This window comes from Acanthochromis polyacanthus, chromosome 6 (genome assembly GCF_021347895.1).
Source record: "Acanthochromis polyacanthus isolate Apoly-LR-REF ecotype Palm Island chromosome 6, KAUST_Apoly_ChrSc, whole genome shotgun sequence".
NCBI lineage: Eukaryota > Metazoa > Chordata > Actinopteri > Pomacentridae > Acanthochromis > Acanthochromis polyacanthus.
The window spans coordinates 37276631-37301341 of record NC_067118.1 but is presented as its reverse complement, the minus strand read 5'-3'; the positions used below and the strand labels follow the sequence as shown (position 1 = coordinate 37301341).

The 24711-nt window shown below is 43.1% G+C and overlaps 1 protein-coding gene across 3 annotated transcripts in view; it reads left to right on the top strand.

Annotated features, from left to right (window-relative positions):
• Positions 1-6808: 6808 nt before the first annotated feature.
• Positions 6809-24711, top strand: part of l1cama (L1 cell adhesion molecule, paralog a) — a 43173-nt gene continuing 25270 nt past the window's right edge. For 2 of the 3 annotated variants that reach the window (XM_051948984.1, XM_022199258.2), the window contains exon 1: positions 6810-7002. The gene's annotated coding sequence lies outside the window, so the exon portion shown is untranslated. Of the gene's footprint in view, positions 7003-24711 lie in introns of all 3 variants that reach the window. The other variant, XM_051948985.1, reaches the window with a different exon arrangement.

Genomic DNA, 24711 nt, shown 5'->3' with positions numbered 1-24711 from the left:
ATTCCAATAGTTGCTTAAAAGTTTTATTTAAAAAAAAATCCCCAAATTTGGCAAGAAAATTCTTGTAAATATTTTCAAAAATGAGTAAAAATGTAGAAAATATAGACATCAGATATATATATATATATATATATATATATATATATATATAATTTTTTTCCACATTTTCAAACTTTAAACCGGGTCAATTGTGACCTGCAGGACGACACGAGGGTTAAAGTTTGAAAATGTGGGTAAAAGAAGTATTTTTATGTCCACATTTTCAACATTTTTGGTGGGGAAAAAAAGAAATGTTAAACAAAATGTTTCACAAAAAAATCAACCAAAATCCAGCGACATTTGCTGGATTTTGGTTGATTTTTTTTTTGTGAATGTTCTTAAACAAATATGAGAAATTTTACTGATTCATATGGAATTACTTTAAATATTTTTAGGACCTTTTTTGGAAGATTTTTAGTCATTTTTTGAAGAATTTTCTTACTAAATTTGGGGATTTTTTGAAAAATAAAACTTTTAAGGAATTATTGGAATTTTCTTCCTAAAGGTTTTGCAAATTTTCAGAAATGTAGGGGATTTTTTTTTGCTGAATTTTTGGATTTTTTTACAGGGAAGGAAACTATATTTTTTGGTGGTGGTAAGTGAGGACAACAGGAGAGTTAACAGGGAAACATCCCAGTGATTCCTTTGCTTGAACAACATGGCACACCTGCTGCACCATGACAAGTTCTATGCAAAACCTCAATTTGAATATCAATGACGAGAATTTGAGTATACATAATCCACAGATTGCCATTTCCTCTTCGACTGACCGCCCTCATAGTGATTCCTGAGTAACTACAGGGTCTTATCTCTGACGGTGCTCTGACCTTTGGCATGTTTGTTTGTCTGAGGCTGACACGCTGCTATTTACATGCAGCTAACATGCTTAATGAGATGTGTTCTGGTGAGTGAAGTGCTGCTCATCTAGCAGCCGGGCCACTCTAAGCACTGGAAACTAAATCAGAGTCATTTCCCTTCAATTAGCGAGTGATTAACGCCAGGTCGGGATGGCTGGCTGACCTTCTGGCCACCTAATGACTTTAACTGGATCAATGGATCTCCAAAAGCCAACCACTTCAGCAGCCCAGCGACCGTGCAGCGTAGGAGAAAGAGAGTTGTTAAATCTAGTTTTGTCTGCCCACTGCTCACCCTGGTCACCGTCTGTCACCTCTCTCTCTCTCTGTCTCTCTCGTTTTGCAAAATTGTCACATCAACTCTATTTTTCTATTTCCCCCCACACACTGTTGACTCACTGCTACATTTCCACCTTTTTCTGTCGCTCTCTGCGACTCCTTCTCGCGACCACTCAACGTTTTCAACATGCTTTAGCTGTCCGACACTTTCTTTTAGCCCTGTGGCCTCCAGGAATACTATGCCATATAATCACACATCTTTTAAAATCACATTTATTATGTTTGTTGTCTACAATTACGCGCACGGTACCTCAACCCCGAAACTGAAGCAGCTCAATGAATACAGGGAATCATTTTATTATTTACATCTCTGACTTTTCATGTTGTTGCATGTCAATATTGAATGTGTCTCAATTAATTACATTATAAAGACACTTGTATCTGGAAGGTGAATCAGCATTACTGGCTCTAACTATGCTGTGAAGACAAAAACAGAAGTTGGGGATGGATCCAAGGAAATGTCCCTCAGAGTATGGCTCAATCCATTATTAAAAATAGAAGGCACATGGCACATCGCATACATCTTCTTAGAGCAGGATGTCCTCAAAAACTGAGTGACTGTGCAAGAAAGAGATTAGTGAAGGAGACCACCAAGACACCTATGAAGGAGTTACAAGCTTCAGTAGCTGAAATGGGAGAGGCTGTTTTCTGTTCCCTGACAGTTGAAGCTTTATTTTGAGAAGTGGCAACACAAAAGTCCCCATTTAGAAAAGCTTTTTAAAATTTAGAGTTCACCAGAAGGCATGTGGGAGTCACTGAAGATAACTGGAAGAAGATTCTTTAATCAGAATCCATTTGTTCAGCCGTGGCTTTCTCTTTGCTTCGTCCATTTCACTGATTGTTTGACTTCTAGGACCGTTTGTCTGCACTGTGTTGAATTAGGTGAGCCACTTTAAATGAGGGGAAAACTGCTGCTATCACTTTTAAAGTATACGTTTTTAAGTAATTAACATTACTTAGCAGAAATCTTTCACTTTGACATGAAAGAGCCTTTATGGGGGCTCAATTCTTGTCCAAAAAGGTGAATTGTTTTGACTGTGATTTAATACTGAAAAGCATTAAAAAGGGAAATCTTTTACTTTTGGAGCTTTTCCATTATTTCTGCAATGATCCACATCTGATCACACTTATGGTGAAATTCCCATCACTTCTCTTTTTCTCTCTTTCCCTGAAGTGTTTTCTAACTGAAATATTTTTTGGAAGGCCTCGCTGGTTTCCCAGAAACTATGAAGAAATCAAAAATAGCTTCTTTTGTTTTCCTTGGCAAACACATTTACATAAAATGTCGCAACACCCCAGTGCAGATGTTTTTGTTACAAGCACATTTTTTAGGGATGAACACTGAGATTTAACATTTCATTGATGCATTTATGTCCTTCTTTTATTTCGCCTATAAGGCCTCTATTGTAGCCAGCTGTCTGCTGTAAAACTGATCTTTTGTGCCTTTTCTATTTCCCCCTTGTTAACCTCATTTATTTGTGCATAATGCCTGATTTTACAGCCTTTGCTCTACTTTCCTTTTCCAGTTATAAGGCCTTCGAGGACATAACACCATTTTTTTAATTGATTTCTCACACCTGCCTGTACATATTTCTATATTTTTGTGTCTACCACGCCTTCCTTGATGGCACACCGTCCTGTTTTTGCTTTCTTCTAGTGCTCTCCCCTTCTTTTCCTCTCTCTCTCTTCCTCTGAACCTCCATTCCAACACTGCAGCCATTTACTATATTGCTCCTGTCTCTTTGCTTTTTAAGCTGATGGAATTGTCTCCCTCCCTCCCTCCTTCTCTCCCTCTCTCTCTCTCTCTTTCTTTCTGTCTTTTGCTGACTGCATCCTTTTTTCCTGCAACTCCACGCTTTGAGTTGTTCATTCATAACCTTTCCTTCTCTCCCCCCCCTGTCTCTCCGGCTCCTGTCTTCCTCCTCATATATCATTCCATCTCTCCCTCCAGTCTGCCAGCTGACTCACTTACAGTCGAGCCGGGAGGAAGGAAAATGAGCAGAGAGCTTTTGCAAGGGCAAGTGAGAAGTCTCTCACAGTCGAATGGTTTTGAGGTCCGGAACGTATGACGTGATGAGTGACGGCTGAGGTAAAAAAAGTCTCCTCGCAGATGAGTTTAAACCGCAAAGGTCAAGGAGGTGGATCCTTTCTCCTGCTCGAGTATCTTTAACCCTCGTGTCGTCAGGTCAAATTGACCCTTTTTACAGTTTGAAAATGTGAGAAAAATAATCGGATTTTACAGTGAAACTTTTGAAGTCCACATTTTCAACATTCTTGGGAAATTTGTGAACATTTTTTGGTGGGAAAAAAGAAATGTTAAAAAAAATCTTTCTTTAAGAACATTCACAAAAAATCAACCAAAATCCAGCGAATTTCGCTGGATTTTGGTTGATTTTTTGTGAATGTTCTTAAAGAAAACATTATAAATTTTACTGATATATATGTAATCACTTTAGATATTTTTAGGATTTTTTTTGGAAGTTTTTTTTACTCATTTTTTGAAAATATTATCAAGAATGTTCTTTCCAAATTTGGGGGATTCTTTAAATAAAACTTTTAAGGGGAGCTTTTAAGAAATTATTGGAATTCTTCCTAAATTTTCATAAATTTGAGGAATTCTTTTTTTTGCTGAATTTCTGATTTTTTTTTTAAGACAAGGAAACAATTTTCTTTGGTGCCCGTAAATGAAGACAACAGGAGGGTTAACATGAAACTTTACCTATGAGTGGGTGAAACGATTAGAAAGAGACAGGAAAGACATTGTCTCTATTGATTGTCTTGAATGAGACTTCCTACGAGCTGCTTGCTAATTTTCCAACATCTACTTCTTGCAGCTGCCTTTGGAATATTCCAGTGTTTGCTTTTGTTTTAAGAGCTCGGTCTGGAGAGAAGAGATGAAATGAGTCAGCGGATCAGACTGTGAATCACATTAAATCCTAATTCCTTCCTTTAAAGATGAGAAGAACCGGTGTCGGGCATCCTCGTAAAATCCATGTTGACATTTCACTTCAAAGACTACAGTGGTTTTCTCACTTCTTCTCTGCAAAAATCAGCTGCGTTTGACTCCAGGTTATTTCCAGCATCACCATGTCCACCTCATGTTCTTCTCCAGTCTTTCGCTCAGCTTTTTGTCTCCACTCCTGGCATCCGACCAGCCACAGTTTTGACCTTGGCCTCCCAGCCTTTTCTTCGGCTCCTCCTGAGAATAATGGCAGAGGTTCTCACCTAACTAGCGTCATCAATCATTATTCCCATGCTGTCTGCTGCTGTAGCAGCTTTTGTCCGAATGTCTGGCAGATCCTCGGGCACCAATGGCAGATGGGCACGCTGGCACCCTTTAGGATGGAGAGACACAAAGAACAACTACAGCAGCTCAGTGGGAACAGGAGTTTTTTTTTTTTTTTGACTGGACACAGCGCTGCCCCATTTACCTGAGCTTTATTTTTAGGAACAAACGTGGAGTGAGTGTGAAACTGTCCTCCCGTCTGTGTGCTTCTAACTCCAGTCTGTTTTTTGTCTTCTCTTATTTCAGGAACACGAACCAAATTCACCTGTATATAGGCGACGGTGTATTTTCGGAAGGGTCAGGACTGCTTACTGCACAACAGAAGTAAGTATGTCTTTGTGCTCTGCAGTGAGGTTAAAGGTGTAATTAGATGATTAAAATTGTGAGATAATTTGAGAAGCTTTCACAGCAAGCAGCTCTGTGAGGCTACATGCACTCTAAGTGTATGGGGGCATTGGGCTGCATTGTGATTTATCAGCGTCAGCAGGCCTAATCCTCTGGGAACCATGATTCTCTGTTTAGAAATATATTGTAAACAACATGGTGAACTGTTTTTGGATAGTCTGTCACTGATCATTCATTAAGCCACTCTGAAAATAACAGTTCCCAAGGTGCAAAGTGCCCCGAAACACACAATACACTGGAAAAAAAAATGCCCCTCTCAAAGCAAAACAAAACAAATGCATATTTCAAGGAACTTTTACCTTGAAATAAGTGAAAAAATCTACCAATAGAACAAGTGAAAACTGGTTTGGTAAGATTTCTTGAAATAAGATGTGATATTTAAAATATTGCGATCTTAAAATTAGCTGGGAAAACTTATTTTAAACTCTATTTTACCAGGTTTGTCAATCTTAAAATAAACTCAAAAATATAGTTTTGCTTTCGTGTAACCTCCTAATTTGAGATGTATTAAACTTATTTTGTGTTTTCTTGTAAAATTCAGCTCAAAACAAGATAATTTCAAGATTGATTGACTTAAAAGAATATTTAAGATGCATTGTCTTAAAACAAGTCCCTCCCTCTGCTGAAATGTTACTTGTTAAGTGAATTTGTCTTAAAACAAGTGGGATGAGGCATTTAGACTAAAAATAAGACTTGGTAAGATTTTGAGTTTTTGCAGTGTAAAAGCAACCATATAGTCACAACAATGACTGCTAGAACTCACAGCACTGCAGTTGCTATTTATTGTGTTTTACACCGTTTAGTCTCACTTGCTTGCTGGCTGCAGACTAACAATTAAATCTAACAGAATAAAATATCAGTGGCGGTGAGAGTGATCGTAAAGCAGCGAGGGGTAAACCGCTCTGCAGGCGACAAATGAAAACTTTCAGTCAGTTTTGAGTGTGAAATTGAGAGGAGTAATTGTTTAGTGAATCTAAAGGGGCTTTGAAGACAGAACGGGGACTGAGGACGGTTTAAAATACAAAGCTGCAGTTTATGCAGAGCTCTGTAAGCAAACAGAAGAGCATTTTCTGTTTCCGTGTTATTTTTGGGTGAGCTGGAGGGAAACAAAGACGACTGACTGAATGATATATTCATACTAAGCACACAAAAAGCATGTTAAACAAAACCCCTAAATTATACTCACCCAGTGACATTTACCAGTTGTGTCATCTTGTCACAACAACAACAAACACAGCCAGACAGCCGTGGATTACAGCCTTTTATTACCCTAAAATCAGCGCATCTCTGCGTATCTCTGGCCCACCCCCAGACTCTGATAGGAGACGATAGTGATTCCTGACACATTTTTCTTCACCAGCGTTATGTAACGTTCATCCCAGTCATGCCTGTGATTAGACTATAATGAACTGATGCCCAGTCCAAGCCTTAGTGCCGCAATGAATTAAAAAGCGCTTATAAATGCAAGTTGAGCCCAGTGGAGCGTTGAGATTACCAACACAAAACGCTCACACGACCACTACTTCACCTTTGCAGCCAATTAGCTCCTGGAATAGTGCGGGAGGAGAAAAGGGGAAGAAGTGCTGAAGGGCCATGTGCTTTATGCTAATGCACAATATGCATTAATATTCTTGGCAGTGCTTGGATGAATATGCGGGCAGTAAAAGGAGCTGCCTGGACCCGCTAATCCTGACTGTATACAGGGAGGAGGAAGAGGGAATAGATAGAGGACAGGAAGGAGGATGGAGGGGGGGGGAGGAGGGGGGCGCACAATAAAGGAATGGTCAGAATCCATAGAGAGTGAGGTGAGGGAGGGAGGAGGGAGGGAGGCAAGCAGAGAAGGGTGATGTCACCTCTAACAGGCAGCCAATGAGAGTCAGGGAGGGAGAGAGGGAGCGCGGCCGGAGGAGGGTGTGTTTTTCTATCACTGCAGCATCAGCAGAGAGGAGAGGGGCACAATCAATTTCATAGAGAAGAGGAAGAAAAGGCACAAGTAGATAAGGACAAGAGAGTGGAGGGAAAAAAAAATAAGGGGGAGACGCGAGGAGTTGCCGGAGGAAAGGAAGCATCACTGTGGAGGTAAGAGGATGTTTCTGCGATGGGATGAACAGCTTGTCATTGGAGGTAGAGAGAGCAGCAGTGAGCTGGGGAGAGGATTAATTAGGCTGTTAGGTGGAGGTGGCTTGTTCTGGAATTGCACCTTTTGCCTCGTATTCCGCTGGTGGTAAAAGACGACGGTCTGGTTCATGTAAATCAGTTTAACAGCTTCTTGTTTAATGATCTTTTCAATGAAAATGAATCTAATTGCCATCAGGTCTGTTAGTGTTGAGGAAAACTGTAAAATGGCAGTTAATTGAACACACTTAATGTGTCAAAAATGAGGTGATAGTGGTTAATTTCACCACACTGTGACACTGGATTGCTTTAAAATGCTTAAAGAAAAATGGAGAATTAAAGCCAGGTGTTTTGGGGAACCTGTTGGTGCAAAAATACTTCTAGAGAAATATTTTTTTCTTGTGGTTCTGTCGGTTTTTCCTGCTTGAGCATGCAGTGCAGTGCATGCAACAGGGTCTCCTCTGACGTTAATATTGAATCTACAGCAGTGCTGATTGTAACTCACTGTCAGTATAATTATGTTTACTTTGTTTTATGATCTGATATGCCTCAAGTTGAGATTTGTGTCAGTAGAACACAAGCTGCAATAATGATTCAGAGACATTTATGTGTATTAAGTGTGTTGAACTACACTTTGAATCACAATGCATTCTTAACATCCCACCTAATGTGCCAAACATACAATGCAAATATATTTAAAGTGTGCTGCAGGAATGATCAGTACGTGTTCTGCAAACTGGGAGTAATTTGTCATTTTTTTTCCGCTTTGCTGTTTTCTTCTTTTCCTGCTTTGCTGTTTTAATATGAATATTTATTTTCTCTCCACGTTCCCCTCCCCCAGCTAATAGCTCCGTGGCTTAATGTTAAGTACAGCCCGTGATTGCAATGCGCTGCTGTGATTTGCATTGATGTGCAGGATGAGACTCAGCTGTGGCCGCCAACAACACGGCGGAGCAGACTACAACAATTTTCTAGTCTACCAATCTTATCTCCTGCAGCTGCAGTGGGTCTGTTTTGCCAAGGCAGTGACACAGAGCCGGGTAATCTCAACTTTGGAGGAAGAAAATAAGAAGCAGAAAGCCAGAAAAAGAACTGGGAGGGGGGGAAGAAAGAAAGAACGGGAGATTCAGATATCAACAGGAGACAGACAGCGAGAGAGAGATATTTACACTGAGGGAGATTTCAGAATGAAAATAAGGGTGGGGCAGCGAGCACAGCAGACTGTGGAGGTGTGCCAATGAAAAGGAGGCACTCACCTGGCTGAATGCCACACAGATGCCTGCTGTCAACCACTGCGGCCTGGTAGACATCAGTTTCCACACCCGAGGAAATGGCTTGTTCCCCCAGTTGTGTTAATGATGTAGAAAAGCTGTATTGCCAGAAGCAGCTGCTGAAGGCGGCGAGCTTCTTCCGTTTGGAGGCTGTTAATGCAAGACTGGTGTTTTGTGGGTTACATATCACGCACAAGGATGAGACTGGACTCACAGAAATGCAAGTTTTGATGTAAATAATTGAAAATATCTGCTCATATCATAGCGGTGCATGAGTGTTGTAGTGATGTAGTGAACCTGCTCCCTCCGTCTCCATGCCTCAGTAGCCTGCAGCTTGTCCCAGATGAACCCAGCCGAGGGACTGGAGGGGAGGGAAGCCAGCGTGCCTGACAGTGACTTGTTACCATCTGTACAACATCCATAAACATACTGCACTGCACACATTCACACAATAGATCACGATACAGCTGCTGCAGAAGAGGGCATGTTGGAGTGAATGGGTGTGTGTGTGTGGATCCTCTCTGTGGCAGCGATGCTCCAGAGACCCACTGCCGGTCACATTATCATACTGTTTAATGCAGTCAGCTTTGTATGGCGGGGCCGGCCGGACCTTTTCCACTGTGCTCAGAGCTGCAGAGATGTTGTTGTCAGAGTAGCCGGACTCAGAGGCTATGATTACCCTCGCTACAGTGTGGTGCAGAATGTAATCTCCCCTCTGACGCCGGCTGCTTAATTGAGCTGTTCCATCAAAGAGATGGATGGAAACGGGGATTTATGTGAGGAGAGAGAGACAGGGATCTGCAATGGAAAGGCTTGGGAGGATGGTGCAAGCAACATAAAAAAAGATAAGGGGAAGGTGAAAGAGAGAAAGGTGGACCTGCTTTTGAAAGGCAAAGCACTTTGCTTCATTTGATGCATGTTCACTGTTATAGCTATTGAAAGGAGCAGCGAGGGAGAAGCAACCGGGATCCAGAAAAGGGAGAAGGTCACAAGAGAGGAATGTGCTGAAGCAAAACACAAAGAATCACATGAATGAAGAGCAAAGATTTCAAGACGTTCTATTCAGAGATAATCAGTGTGATTATAAAGATAATGGGTAGAAGTGAAGGTAAAACCCTGCTCAGATGTATTTCTACTTCAGCTATAATTATTTTGGGATGATAATGTCAGAGACTGGCCCATTTCCAAACGCCTTTGGTCCTCCAGTTAAAGCAGAGAGCTGGTGTTGTGTAGGAGGAGAGGAGTGATCTGCTCGCAGTCTGCCGGTTAGGAGCAACTCCAGGATAGAGCAGTGAAGCTCCGGCCTTTCACGCCTCAGCCACCTGTTATAGCTGGAGGGCATCTTTGTCAGCCGTCCTGGACGCCCAACGCAAACGCATGAGCGCACACAAACATAAACACATCTGTAACGCACAGGTTCTGTAGGACAAACAAACGCCCGGCAAATACGCACCGCCAAGATCCTGTTGCAGTGCGCCAAATTAAAGATTCTCTAATGCTGCCTCCCTGGCCTGATTACTTAAGCGTCTGCTGCTGATCAAAGACCGCGCTCATCACTTTCTGAGGGATTCAGCCATTAAAGCAGCGGCGGGGGTAAAATAAGGGTTAAGAGGGAAAACTATCTCTTAGACAGAAGTGTCAACAATAACACTTTCATGTCTGCTTTCCTTTTTATCCTCCTTTGAGAATCGCAGTTGTGAAGTTACAAACTCGCAGGCGCATGATTCAAAGGCTTGTAAGCGAACTCCCCTGAGTTATCTTCCGGCTCGTGTGTGTCTTTTCCACGCCGTGCCCGCGAGTGTGCACGGTTAGGCGTTCGGATCCAAGTGCACCTTCAGGATAATGTCAAGATGGAGAGTCCCAATCAACCCCAACACACACACACACACACACACACACACACACACACACACACACACACACACACACACACACACACACACACACACACACACACACACACACACACACTTGAGGCCCTCCCTCCTCCAGCTGCAGCTTCTCGGAGGCTGTTTGATTTAGACTGTTCAGATGGGAGTCAGCTCTCTGGGTGTCAAGTAGGGGATCCTGTAGACATGCTGTCAGGGTTTGGTGGCGAATACATTGTGGTGATTTACAGAGCTAAGGGTCACACGGATTGACAGGCCAGCCGCTGGTAAATGATAATAGAGAACTGAGGAGGAGTGAAGGAAGCCGGGAATATGGGGAGATTGAAATTTGTAGAGGTGAGACGAGGTTCAAAGGGTTGGAAAGCCAGCGATGGAGGGGACTGATTTTAAAAGCAGCCGGATGGTATTGAGGTGGCAAATACGTCTGAAGGCTGTTATGGAAGATGAGACAAAGTGGAAGAGAGCTGCCACAGTGTCATGACAGACAGACAGACAGAGGCTTTCAACAAATGAGTTCCATTTCCTCCATCCTCCTCTGTGCTTCTTGTTTCTTGTCTGACTTTACTTGTCATATCAGTATTCATGCAGTGGACGGAGAAAACCACATCGGGGTCTTAATCAAAATAACGACTGAAGCTCCTATTAGCCTTCCCAGAAAGAGGCTCTCAGACAAAGACTCATAAATCCAACCCCTGTTACAAAATTGAACGGAGACCGGGGCACAAATAGAGGCGTCATGTATGGGAATGAATTTAATTTGGCAGAGTGAATTACCTTATTACAGCTTTCAGAGGTGATGGTATGGGAGAAGAGAAATTGTCGAATTCCCTGCGGAAACAAATATGATATTGGCAGTTTGAATTACAAAGCTGGAACCCCGTAGTGGATATTATTTGAAACCGGCAGAGAAATTAATTACTGCCAAACCAATAACCAAACTGGAGGCCTCAGATTCTGTCGAAATAATATCTTTAAATGAGAGAATTTAAAAAAAAAAAAAAAACCACTCTTTATCACTTTATTTCACTGTTATTGTGCAAAACAAAAAGAAATCAGTGAAATCAGTTTCTTCAGTGCGTACTGTAAAGAAGCACACTGGAAAGCAGCAAAGCAATAAAGCAACACATTGAATATAAATTAGGGGAGATACGAAACTGCATCTCTTTGCCTCCCTGATGTCGTCTCATCTTTTTTCTGTCTCTCAAAACTACATCTTTGTCTCAGCGCCGCAGAGAAATCCCCTTATAGCGTCACTTCTCCTGAACCTCTGTCGGCTCCGTCAGAGGCTTCATTGTCCACATCAGCGGCTATAATTAGACTAAAGCGACCCTCTGTCTCGTGTGTTTCCCCGCTGCATGTGTCCATCTCTATGGAGTCTTCTGTTGATCGGCCCAGATGTTTGTGAACGTGAATAAGTCGCCATTAACAGCGGCCAGAGTGAGACAAATGAATTAATTATGCATCAAATGCCAGCTCCTTTCATTTGTTAAAGAGTCTGCGAGTGACGTCGCTGAGGCACAATAAGTAAGTCTGTGAGTTTTATGGACTCTGAATGGCTTTAAAATTGAGTTACAGTTGGTGATTCACAGAAAATTGCTTTTATTTCGCCTCTGATTCTTTCCACTAGAAGGTTCTGGTCATATTCAGAATACAGAAGCTGAGAGTCCAGAAACTAAAGTGAACCCTGGGTTTAACCACCAAACTAAATGCAATCAATCATCATTGTTATTCTTAATTATGGTAGCAGTAGTAGCCTTTTGCAAACAGCCTTTAGTTGCATTGTATAATAATAATAATGACTGAGGAAACATTTCTTCCATAATTATAAAGATAATCTATTATACTTGATGCAGAATGGTCAGTTTCCTTAACGTTACTTTCTGATGAAAATATACAGTTTGTGCTTTCTACTCCCATGTCTCAGGAGCTGATCCTTATTTTTCTGACATCTTTTAATGTGGAAAAAGCAGCTGATGTTTTTGTGACTACACATGTAAAAGTAAAGTCAACAGCACAGTCAAACCTTTGTATCACTGTTTTTGTGGAAATTCCAAACCCGCAAATTTAGCTCAATATCACGCGAGCTCTTATATTTTATATTTAATTCATAATATTGACGCTATCTGTGACCCGTCTGACCGTATTGTGACACTTTGGGGAATCCACGTGTCATTCATTCCTTGCTTTCATTACATTTCACGGGCTGTTTATTATTAATTGGACACAGCAGCATTGGTTTGCTAATTTATTGATTTGTTGCTGAAAGGCCAGCTGCATTTTTAATGTAACTTCGGGCGTTGTATATCTCATTTCTGTAGGCTACTGCCGCACTGATTTAAGTTGCATCATGCTGCTCTGCCGAGGTTTTCTCGGGATTTCTCCAATACTTTTAATTTATTCTTCAGCTCTGCTCTGTGTTTTTCTTGTCAGTTTCTCTCTGGACAATGTTTCTCAATGTCCTTGGCATGACTTTGCTTCCTAGACGACTTTTTCCCTTTGGAAATTAAACGGCTTCACTCAGTTTTGTCCTAATAGTCAGTAGACTGTCAATAGAATACGAGTGGCAATACATCATACTTTTAGATGCATTTGCCGCAGAGTTATAGTCATGACTAAATGTTTTTTTTTTGTTGTTGCAGAGGCTGTAAGTAAATTTTCTCCAGAGCTGAGAGAGTTGTCCTGAAGGGCATTTACATTCTGGCACTGAGGCAAGTAGCTGACATGATTCTTTTAGCTCCATGAAAGACTGAACCGGATTGCATTGTCGAGGCTTGTGCCAGAGCGTCAGCAGCCTGTTGAAGCACAATGATGAAGAAAGTTTCAGCTTTCAAACTTTAAACTTCGTCCTTCAATCGTTGACTGATAAAATCTTAAGCTAAATCTCATGAATTCAGTTGTATGCATCGTGTGGCAATTCACCACTTCAGTCTTCTCAAGGCACTTCACATAGCAAGGTGAGGACTTTACAATGCGATATTTTAGATAGAAACCCAACAAATTCAAAGATTAAGCAGCTCTTTGGCAACGGGGGGATGAAAAAACTCCCCTTTAACAGAAGGAAACCCCTGGCAGAACCAGGCTATGGAAGGGTGGTCATCTGCCTCGACTGGTTAGGATGTGGGTAAAGGGGAGAAAGAGAAGGATTGCAGTGAGAAAGCAGGAAAAAAAAAGAATTGCAAATGAGAAATATGTAGCTCCACAGCAAGAGATACCCGCAGAAAGGACAAAACTACGGCATGAAGGAAGACACAACGTTAATGGCATGCAGTGGTGGTACAAATGTATGGAGAAAGAAAGAGGAGTGGTGCTCACATCTTCCAGCAGTCTACTTAACCCTTGTGTCGTTCTGCGGGTCAAAATTGACCCATTTTATAGTTTGAAAATGTGGAGAAAAATATATTTTCACAGTGAAGCTTCTGATGTCCACATTTTCAACATTTTTGGGAAATCTTTTGAACATTTTTTGGTGGAAAAATGTTTAAAATGTTTCTTTAAGAATATTCACATAAAAATCAACCAAAATCCAGTGAAATTCACTGGATTTTGGTTGATTTTTTGTGAATATTCTTAAAGAAAACATCAAAAGTTTTACTGATATGTGTCATCACTTTAGATATTTTTTAGGATTTTTTTTTGAAAGATTTTTACTCATTTTTTGAAAATATTTTCAAGAATTTTCCTGCCAATTTTAGGGATTTTTTAAAATAAATCTTTTAAGGGAATTTTTTAAGAAATTATTGGAATTTTCCTCCTGAAGGTTTTGCAAATTTTCAGAAATTTGGGGAAGATTTTTCAGATATTTTGGATTTTTTCAGATGAAGAAACAACATTTTTTGGTGCCTGTAAATGAAGACAACAGGAGGGTTAAAGTATAAGATAGGAAGCATTGCTCAGTTTGATAGAGCCAAGAGTCAGGGAAGCAGACAAGGCATCGGGTTAAACTGCGTTGAAACGAATGCCACCGCTTTGCATAGACTGAGTGGCACACGTCATTTTCCTCAAACACAGTGCGCTTTGAGTGTTCTGAATCCACCTAATGGCTTATTTATTTGCCGTGTTTACATTTAAAGGGTATTGATCTTGTTCCACTTGGCTGTTTCCCACTCTACACCTACACTTCATTTGAATCAAGCATAAGTGAAATAGATGGGGCATGAAGCACGAGCATCCCGACACACTTGAACTGACACGGCATCCTCGAGTACCGCAGGTGATGCAAGTAAACAGGCTGTCTGTGTTTGTCTCCATTCCACGTCTCCGTGATGTTGTGACTGTAGCTTCTTGCAGGCGGTTTTTATCTGCTGTGTCAGCCATGATATATTCATTAGGGTTGGATTACAGAGAATGGGAGGGGATCAGGTTTTGAGTGGGTTGTAATCCCCATACACTGGCCTAATTTAATCTCACCTACTGTGCCATCCTATTACACACTACACCCACCACATGCATGCAGCGGCGCCGGCTGGAGGAGAGCGCACGGTGGGGCGCACGAGGTTAAAACAGGGTAATGTCAGACAAGAGGCTTGGAGACAAAAGAGGGAGGATGGTAAGAAATGAGGTGCAGCAGGAGAGCTATTCAAGTGCAGAGAAAGAAGCAGAAAATGTCAAGGAGGAAAGAAATGTCAGAGAGAGAGATGAGATTTTGAAAAAGTGGCTCTTTAAGTTTGTTTCCGTGTGTAGCAACAGTCAGATTCCTCTTTCCTCTCTAAGTAGGAAGTCTTTCAGGATATGGCTCACACTTAAAATATGCTCATATCTGTTTACGAATACATTATAGTGTGTTAGAAACCATTCATTAAATGTTAGCATACTGCTTAGAAGTGCTAAACAGGGGGTACTTAAAGTGCGGCTGAAAACATAAACATATTTCACTTTGGCAGCTTTTCCAGTGAGGCTTCTGTCCAGTGTATTTTAGGGATGCCTCATATTTATTCGGCCAAGTTGCAAATAATTTGCATGTGGCAGAGACGTTACACGGTGAAGTCGGGGTTTATATAACCTAACTTCTGCTGTTTTCTTTGCCATTTATGACCCACATCCCTCTCATCATCCATCCTTATCTGCTCATAGCCAGATTAAATTAGGCCACGCTTGCCTGCTGCTCGCTCCACACACCGTCTACCTGGAGAGGATGTTCTTTGTCAGGTTGGTGTTAGAATTGTTTGTGTTTGCTCTCTGAATTGATTCGGGGTAATTGGGCATGGCACTACAGAGAGCCTCACACGGGTCCAAACTGCAATAATGAGAGTCTGTAGTTTGCTATAAAACTGTCTGTTTACATCAGCCATTATGCTCTGCTGCTCAGCGGGAGAGAATTGAACAGTTTCTGTGGCCCAGCTTGCAGGGCGCGCTCGGTGCTCGTAGCAGTTTTTGCGGCTGATTTGTTGAAATCTTTTTGCTTGAAGAGGGGACTTTACTGATGTAGCGGGAAGCGATAAGGAGGCGCAGGGCGAGGCTTCTTGTTAATATGAGAGAAAAAAAGATAAAAGGCTAAATACCCGAGAGAAAACGCAGGAGCAACAAGAAGGAAAAATAGATTTATTCAGGGGGTGCAGATGTCACAGGGAGGGGAAGGGAGGGAAGATGAAGAGCAGAAACAAACCACACGGAGATAAAGAAAGAATCTAGAGAGAATAGACAGGGCCTGGACAGTGTTAACAAGCCTAACGAGGTAATTATACACATAAGTAAAAGAACTCATCCTCTGGGCTGGTTGGGCGGGGCGGGGAGGGGGATGCAAGGAGAGAAACACCAGGAGTGAAAGAAAGGATGTTTGTTATCAGCTACCCTTTAATAATGTTGACTGAACCAGTAAAGTTTGATCCTGCTCAGAGCAACGAGCAGGAAGAGTGTGCAGGTGAAGATGGGAGGACAATGTGGGAAGATAAAGAGGGAGCAGAGAGAGATAGGAGGGTAAAGGACAGAGATCCTGTAGTGATTATAATGTCAGATGCACACCTGCCAAGCACACGTCGACACACACCCACACACACACACACCTGCAGAATGAACACACAACGTGAGTTCAGTCACCCAGTGACTTAATTCTCAGTCTGTGCCCTTTATCTTATATCTTTTCACACCTTTGTAGCTGCTCTTTCCTTCGATCTCCTCTTTCTTTCTGTCTTTTCCTTTACCCTCCCACCAGCCTAGACAGTGTGTGTTGTATTTATGTGTGTTTTGACTAGCCTCTGGTTCAGGAAGGGACAGATAAACGAACAGTAAATGTAAGTGACATTGTTGTTACCAGCCGTGCAGCTGTCGTACGCATTGTCCCCTGTGTGTCGGCCCCTCAGCCTGCCCACAGGGCCCATCTGCCTCCACAAGTGTCAGCAAATCCAGCTTCTCCTTTCAGTTTGAATAATAGAAAAATGTCTCTGAGGTGTTCTGAGAAATGTTGTCATGCAAAACCTGTGTTTGTTTGGCTGGCTGGCTGGCAGTAGCTGGCAGGAGTTGCTGATGTGCTGTGTGGGCGTCCTATATAGGTACCGGCACAATCAGCATGTTTTAAGCTTGTGCTATCGTGGGATGGAGATGATTTAGATATCTGCCACTGTAGCAGGGGATTCGGAGCACGAGAATATTGCAGCTGGTCTATTTTCTCCACGGGAAGTTGTATGTCTTTGTGCCTTATGTTGCTGACTGTGGGAGCATCAACAGTTGGGCATAAGCATCTTTGCTTTGTGTGTTTGTACAGTACAGATGTGGGATTGTCAGACCGTGTTGGTGTAACTCTATGAAAATCTCATCTGGTTGTTTAGCCGCAGGCAAAGGTCACCAAGGCTTCCTTCGCATCCCTGTGGTCTCCCTCTCTGGATCTGTTTTTCTCTCTCGCTGGAATCGGAGACAACTCTTTCTGTCATCTCTCATAATTGAAGCAAAATGGGAGGGATATTGTGGAGACTACGGGGCAATACCCCAGGAGGAAGATGATAGGGGACAGAAAAGATGATACAGGAGGAGAGAAGCGAGGAAAGAGATGGGCAGTGAAGCTCCAGAAAGCAGCATAAATAGAGAAAAGATGAAACAGCAGCCTCAGTTTTTTTTCTTCTTTTTTGCTTATTCACTCTGCCTACCTCCTGGAATAGATAATATAGAGCCAGATATTCTTGTCACTCGCTTTAAACGTCTGACGTGAGATACACAGTCTGACGCAAACGCAGGCGGGATGAACAGGTTGTCTGTTTACCCTCTTTCATTTTGCGCCTTGCTGAAAATTGGTGCGCGTTCCGGAAAATGTCACGTCCTTGATCTCTTTTGCACCGCTACACACACACACACACACACACACACACACACACACACACACACACACACACACACACACACACACACACACACACATAGGCACTGTGGTGGAGCCGTGTAGAGACGTGGGGAGGGGGATTTACAGAGACGGGGGTCTGCCGCAGAAACAGGGCTGCACGCTTCAGATAACACTGCAGCCTTTGATGGAGCTTGGCCCTCCTCTGTTGGAGAGCACAAGCCGCTCCGCCTCAGATTCATCTCCGCCGCTGACTCCATTGGTAATGATTGGATTTAGTTACAGAGCAGAAATGGTTTGCCGATGATAATGATAACAGATGCGATGGGAGTTAGTCGGCCACTTAGGGTCGGGGGACTGTATCGATGCTTTGCCAGCCTGCAAATTTCCCCTCAGACTGCCCCGTGTCTCTTCGGCTTGATAGGAGCTGATGGCAGAGGTTGATAGAACGCTACCTGTAATTGCATTGTGTATGATCTCCAGCTGCACGGTTGTAATGAAGATGTAGTGCAAGACAGATGTGCTCCACATTTTCTATAGGGAAGAAGACTGGAGATGTAGGGTGGGGGGGTGAAGGAGTTTAGGAAGAGAAAAAAGTGGGGTTTCATACTAATATAAAGAGTGAGAGGCAATCAGCGGGGAGTAGAGGCGAGAGAACAGAAGGGGAAGAGAGACGGGGAGTGCAAATAAAAGATAGACTTTCTGCAAAAACGACAGCCGGGAAGGAGGAACTCTTTCAAGCGGAGAAAGACAGCGATAGGGAAAGAGCAAGAGACGGAGACACAGGAGACGGGAGATGAAGGAAGAGAGTATAAAGTACAGATATATGACAGAGAGAGAGAGAGAGAGAGAGAGGGGGGGGATGGGGTGAGGAGGACGAGCTGGTGGGAGGGGAAGGGGAGAGAAATATTTGCTGTGTGCCGCTGAGCCGGAGTCAGGAGGTTGTCATGGTGATAGCGAGGTGAGAAAAGAAAAGGGAGGCAGTGGTATTGACACTCAGACACACACACACACACACACACACACACACACACACACACTCATGGACACATAGTACAACAAACACAATGAGTCATGCATAACAATACTGACCTGTCACATCCTGAACAAACACACTGACAGTCTGTCACAGGAATGCACACACAGGTGGGGTCAGAAGAATAAGATGAGGCGGTGTGTGAAGCCCAGCAGCTTTGTCACCATGCAAACTCTGTTCCCCAGGTCACTCAGCTGTCTTTGATCCTTTAGCCCCATTTGAATTTCAGGCAAATCCACTTAAACTGACTCGTGTGACTTGGCAATTAGCCAAACCAGCCCCCTGTGTGTGTGTCTATATGTCTGAGCTTTATAGTCTATAATGTAGAGACAGACAGCAGCTTTAGAGGATCTGGATTTATTATTTTTATATCCATGACTAAAAGCAAAATAAAGTGTTTTTTAATATCTAGCAGAGGAGCTTTCTGAGGTTTTATGAACTACAAAGCTTGTTTATTGCAAATAACAGCTTCAAAGACGAAGATACAAATACATTTACCATCATCAGAAATTCAGATAATTTGACAGAAAATTTCTTGAACTGACGCAGAAAAACCTCAAAGCTTGACTCTCCATTCCAGTCCGGGGAGAACACGGAAGAAAAACAGCGAAGTGCAAACACAGCAGGAAGAAAAATGATTTCCATATTGGACAACAAACAGATCGATACCATTTCTCATTCAGAATGTTTGCACTTATGTGGTTCCAGTTGTGTGTTGAATGCTGGAAGGAGTAATGTTAGAGAGGTTGTTCTGCAGCTGATGGATCTATTACTGCTTTTAAAATTCATCCTGAAGTTAAGATACTCGACTGTTTTAAATACTTTCTCTTGTTTTCCCTCTGTCATTTCTTCTCAGACACACGATCACCTCCCACTACTTCCATTCGTTTTCCTCTCCGCAGACGTTCGCTGGCTGTTTAGGGATGTTACATCTCCCTCCTCGTCCCCAGAAGACCTTGTATTTGATTAGATGAGGAGCACTTAAGGGAAAGTGCTGCTTTTGCAACTTTTAACAAAGTTAATGGAATTGCCAAGAAGCTGTTGTCTGACCTGGTTAGTCATTTTAAAGATGAGAATCTCCAGGTCTAATAAACTGCTTTGTTTATACGGCTTCCTCTCCACTTCCGCTGTAGTCAGTTAATTCGTGAAAACTGATTATTTGCAATTTTCTCTCTCTTTTGTAAAGCTCTGACAATGAAATTGAGCTTGTAGTACTTCCTCATGAATGCAATCACCGGTTATGTTTTCATTTCTGTCATTTCATGTGTGACTCTTTCATGTCTGCACAAGCCCAATAGGAAGCTCAAAAAAAAAAAATCTCGCCGCTTTCCCACAGTCGTTGAGCCACTGGGGCCCTTCCATGCAAATGTGTTAGCAAAGCACTATGTGTGACCTTGCCCTGCCAGCAGCTCATTTCCCTGAAGTGGTGGAAAAGACAGGATTACATCCAACCTAAGAAGACCTTGACAAATGTTGCTGGCAGAGTCGAAGTCTTTGCAATAAGCTGTCTGCAGGGAAGCTTACAGGCAAAAATTACCCTTTTAGAAACAGAATACAAACAACACACCTGTGGTTAAGAACCTGGAAAACTGAGACGCAGAAACGGCAAAACAAAGACATGTCACAATTTCACATCAGGCAAATGAGATGCAGTATTTGTTATGTTAGTTTCAGGTGTAGCTGTCTTAGTTTCCTCTCCTGTTGTGATGGAGGTCGGAGGTCACGCACACACTCCGCCTCTCTGTTCAGTTTATGGCGTGCTGGTTTTCCCTGTGGAGGCGGCCACGTGTCCTTGCGTGTCACACGAGTGGCTGGCAGCTGTGTCCTGCAGCGCAATATGGGCCACTTATCACCTGACCCGAGGGACCGGTCCCTCCTCTCTGTCTGCTGAAAGACTAACTGCACGGCCCCGCCTCAGACGTGGTTACCTGCAACAACCAAACCTCCCCCCGCCTGCACTCTTTGCTCAACGCAGTCCAGACATGCACACAAGTGCACACATATGCTCCCATTCACACTTGAAGCTCATGAGATAACCGTAGCTGCGGCTTTATTCTGCATTTATGCGTGGCTGACTTGAATACTAATGTGACCTGTAAGGAAAAATCACCACAGAGTCATGTAAATGCTTCTATTTTGCGCCCATATAAATACTGTGGCATAGAAATGCGAGCATGTGCTTCAGCGGCTGTTTTCCCTCTGGTGCTGTTACTGTTTGTGTTGTTGTTGCTGGTTTGTCGTCTCCAACTGTGTTAAGCTGCTCCATGTGGTTTCAGGGCTAACACTGACAGATACTATACTGATGTCAGCTCCTTTTTACTGGCCCGCCTGGCTCCAGTTTGATCCCCAAAGGCTTTACCAGCGCGCACACATAAAATCTCTTTTTCATCCGTCTGATCGCCCTCTAATTTTTCTCTCTGAGGGATGAATAGCGGCGCACAAACACGCTCACTGAAGTATCTCCACTGATCCTCACTTTCCCAAACAGCATATGTCGTCACGAAGGTAAATAAATAAAAAAGAAGTGGCAGTGAAGGTCAAAATGCGCATTCAAATAAGAAGAAATACAAGGGCAGCTATTTACACTGGAGGAGGAGGAGAAAAGGGGAGAGGCTGACTATGAGAGATAAAGAGGGAGAGGAAGCTAAGGCTGCAGGATGTAGCAGGAGCCATAAAAGAAAGCAGGGAGGGGAAAGGGAGAAGGTCACTGCTAATAGCTCGTCTACGTAATTTCATAACGTCATGATTGACCCTCTTTAGTGAAGCTAACACCATTAACTATCTGCTACATGGACACGAAACCATCCTGACTCAAGAAGAATCTTCACGAGCTTTATATTCATCACTGCATGCTGCGTCTATACACCGAGGAAAATGCCTGTGAAATATATGATGTGTTTTACTGTTGAATTATTTGGTAGCGTGCGGCTGCATTATTGTGTATCTCATCTATCTTATCTATGAGGGCGTGCGGTGTGGTGTGTGCGTGGGGGTGTTTGCATGCATCACAGCTTCTGCATGACACTAAGGGTGTGTCTGCAATTAGCGCGCTTTGTGTTGCAGGCTCAGAATCTGACTGATGCTGCTGCTAATGAAGCAAATGACGCCCACAAGCAAGAGTGCAGCAGCGTGAGGAGAGTTTACATTCGTGTACGAGTGAATTCTGAGTGTGTAAGAGCATGCACGAGAACATACTGAGGCACTGGAGTGTACAGAAGAGATCTGAGCTGTTTCTTCATGATTGGGTGTCAGTATTTGGAGCATTTACAGCAGGGGTGTCAAACTCCGTTCCTGGAGGGCCACTATCCTGCATGTTTTAGATGTGTCACTCTTCCAACACACCTGATTCAAATGATCAGGCTCGTTATCAGGCTTCTGCTGAGCTTGATGATAAGCTGATCATTTGAATCAGGTGTGTTGGAAGAGGGAAACATCTAAAACATGCAGGATAGTGGCCCTCCAGGAACTGAGTTTGACACCCCTGATTTACAGCATCAGGTGAACTGAGAACAGCCAATCAGCTCCACAGTGTTGGCCACATGTACCTATTTCCCTTACAAACATTTATCTTTTCTTTTTTTTTTAAACCGATACCATACATCCTTATTTCCTGCAACTAAGTGACTGACAGGCAAACCATAAGCAAATTAACTTATCAGTCATGGACTTAAGTGAGCAGCAGCAGCGAACATGCTCGAAGCAGAGAGAGCTAAAGGCAGCACTCCATCTGCAAGACTGGCTCCATTAGCTGACAAGAGAGATTAGCTGACCTGCTGACACACGGGCTGATCTTTACTGATACGGGCAGCAACACACATGAACTCAAATGCACACAAACTCACGCACTCATAGAGGGAATCTGATACACTGTACCATCAGGGTAACACCCCTGTTTTGATCATTACGGGGCTTTTACTGGCCAGTGATCCCATAACCCCAGGTCTGTCTCCACGTCTGTCATTTACGCCCCCTCCTCTTTATCTTACTTTTCCCTCTCTTTGTTTTCAGTTCCTATGAATTTTTCAGACTTTTTGTTGTTGACTATGTTGTTAACCCCCAGCTCTGATCTTCTGCCGGTGTTGCCCTTCTTTCTCTTTGTTGCCTTCCTCCATCCCTCCATCCGTCTCTCCGGTCTTTCTTCAGCCCTCACTAATATCTTAATGAGTCCACTCCCCTCCTCCTTGAATTATTCACCGGTTCTTTTTTTCCCCATTGTGTCTTAAGGGGAAAAACATAAATAAATAAATCAAGCCAGAGGTACCCTCTTATGCAGTCTTGCCAACTAGCTGTTTTTGGTGTACAATGAAGAAAGAGAGAATTGGAGAGGACTTTGGGAATCTTGTACTTGTGTTTTGTATTTAACACGCAGTTGAACGAGTCCATAAATTTTGTATGTTTAAAAATCCCTGAAAAACTTTCTGCCACATGTCAGTTTCAGCTCAGTAGTGAAGACATTTCAGCATTTGTACTTAACCATGAACGCGTGTGAATGTTGCAGTTTGAGGTGAAGCTGGATCAGTTTGCACCAGCAACTGAGTGAGCGTGTACGTGCGTGCGCATATGTAAGCGATACCGCAAACCTGTTCGTGTCCATGTGTGTGAATAACTGAATTTGTATGTACAAAGGGGGTGATGCTGCGTGGAGACCATGTAGTCATGGCAACCAGGATGGAGAGGCAGTGGGCGGTTGCCCTCACGGCTCCTCTGACGACCTTTATTTTCTCCAGCTTTGCGCCACTCTGATATTAACCCCTAACCCTTGTCAAAACAACAGGGGGTTGCGGTGTGGCGTTGGCCCTCTGAATGAGGCGTAGGCTTTGGAGAACGAGGGGAGACACTGGATGGCGTGCATTGTATCGCCGCATTTGACACCAGTGGGAGTAGCCAAGTATCCAGCAGCCGGGCTTATGCTAATAAAGGTATTGACAAATGCGCTGTCGGTGTAGCCTGATTCCTGATAAGATGTGGCTCTGCAGCTTTTCTTTTTTCTGCTGGTAGATTTCCATTTGCAGTTGACCATGGATCATCTGTTGTGAAACAGTTACTTGGCCTTTTAAACAAAAGTGTGAGGCAGAAATTGGTTTCCCACTGTGCTATGAAGCCCCCTTTCCATTAAAGTTGCAAATATCAAATTAAGCAGCCACATTGCCTATTGTCTAAGCCGGAGTGCTACCGCAGCAGTTTGTCAAAGTGATGGAGAGAGAAAAGCGGTGGAATGAAGAGAGGAGAGGAGAGGGATTCTGAAATGTATTGTGAAAAGCGATTGAAGAAAGCTTTTAGTGTCATCTACCAAGGGGGATGAGAGAGGAGAAGCCTGATAAAAAGGTGACAGGAAAATGGGCACTCATCATTCTTGCACCGATCCAACCATGAGCTCCCAAGCAGAAACACTTTTTTTAAAAATAAAATGCAAGAGAGACTCGCAATAAAAGGCGGTCTTCACTGTGGCGAATGATGAATGACAAACGACTGTTAAAAAGTGAATTGTGAAGACGAGCAGAAACAGGTAGCGAGTATTATCTCACATGATTTGTGGTATTTTTCTGCTGTAGTGACAAAGTGGGTCTGAGACTTGTCTCACTGCAACAGGCTCATGCATTAAGTATGACCCTGCCAGAGAGAGGAAGAGGGGAGGGCGTGAAGGAAGGACTCAGACAGCCGGAGACGGCAGGTATGGGCGGTCAGCATCAGTCTGGGACCAAACCAAATGTATGGCAAAGGCGAGCGAATGAATTATGAATTTGGGTGAATTTAGGGCAAATTGTGCCGACAGGAAGGGGATTTCAATGAATAATTCACTCAGTAGGGTGCCTGATCATCTACCCCCCACCAGCATCACCTTGTTTCTCAGGCATCCCTCCTAATTTTACCTCCTCGTTGACCCTTGAAATTTCTCCCTGCCCTTCCTTTACAACGCCTCCATCCGTCCATTTCTCCGTGAGCACTCCCTTCATTTAAGTCTAAATCACTTCTTTCCCCTGTCCGTCCATCCGTCTCTTTTTTGTCTGATGTATCTTCAGACAGACGAACCCTGGGGGGAAGAGGAGAGGGTTAAGGGGGGGCATGTATTCATTTATTTTTCTCCCCCCTTCCTTCTGTCCTGCCTCCTCTCCTCCTACACATCTTCACAGCTGGAGGTAGTTAATATTTAAAAGCAAGGCATGACAGGACACAAGACCTGCACACATGTTTGAACGTACACAAATGCTCACC